Genomic DNA, 1271 nt, shown 5'->3' with positions numbered 1-1271 from the left:
TCCGGGGCGCGGGGGGGGGAACCCCCAGGGAGGGGAGAGAGGAAAAAAAAAAAGAGGAATATGGCAGCAAACCGGAAACGGCGGCTGGGGGAAAAAAGCAGCAGCCCCTCCCCTCCGTGGGTTCTTTTTTTTTTAAGGGAGAAGGCTCCGGGCAGCCGGGCTCCTCGGGCTCGCAGCGGGCTCTGGGCCGCCCACGCCCCGGGCTCTGCCCGGCGCACCTCGGCTCGCGGCGGGGGGAACCGCCTGGTCGCGCCGGGGACACTCGTGGGAGCGGCGGCCGCAGTCCCCCGGGCGCGTCTGTGGCTGCGCGGCCCCGCGAGTGAGGGGGCTGTGGCGGGGGAGTCCCAGCCGAGCCGGCGCTCCGAGCTCCGGTGGGGCTGTGTTTACCCGGGAGCCGGGCTTTTACTAGGGCCGGTCTGGGGGCACCGATCTGACACAGGGCGGTCGACTGAGACAAACACTCTTCTGTCACATTCTGTACTTGAATCTGTGCATCCCCGTCCCCAGGAGGGGACACCTGGCTGTTTCAGGGGGGCTGTAATCCATGTTCCCCCATCTCCGAAGTCAGAAGGAGGCAAAACTTCAGCGCTGAGGAAAAGCACGTCCTGGGTCCCCCTGGGGAGCCCCGGGCAGCCCTGTGGTCCTTCGGAGGAGGCACTGTCACGTTCTGGTGGCTGCACCCCGTCTTTGGCTTTAAACTTCCCTGCAGCCAGCGCCAACCTCCGAACGAAGCAGAACAGAGCTGCAGGTGTTCCTGGGGTGCCCAGTCCCCCACTGGCAGCACTGCCACAAGGAGGTCACCCCGAGTCCTGCTTGGGCAGGTGGGCACAGGGAGACAGTTCCAGCCATCCCTCCCCTCACTCCTCAGCACCTTCCCCTTCCAGAGCCGGGAGGAGGTGGAAAATGTCCCAACACAGAGCTGTGCCGTGGTGTGCAGCATGGGCTCAGGGAGTAGCTGGGAACCCTGATGTCTGTCCTGAGCCCGCTGGGTCTGCTCAACGAGCTCTGCAGCACTGGCAGCCCTCCCAGTTCCCCCATCACTGACCTACTAAGGTGTTCCCCGTCCCTGATCCTGCAGGAAGAAATGGGGTGAAGCATTTAACTGGTTTATGAGGTGTGTTTGGCTGCTGGTGACTCGTGGGCCTCCGTCACCCCCTGCCACCGCTTTGCCCAACCCTTGCAGCCACTTGGTGGGGATTTCTGAAAACCCCATTGCTCGGTGCAAGACCTGACACTTCAGAAACGATTTGGGAAGTTCACAAGTTTCAGGG

This window comes from Dryobates pubescens, chromosome 26, assembly GCF_014839835.1.
Source record: "Dryobates pubescens isolate bDryPub1 chromosome 26, bDryPub1.pri, whole genome shotgun sequence".
Lineage (NCBI taxonomy): Eukaryota > Metazoa > Chordata > Aves > Piciformes > Picidae > Dryobates > Dryobates pubescens.
This window is presented reverse-complemented; position numbering follows the sequence as displayed.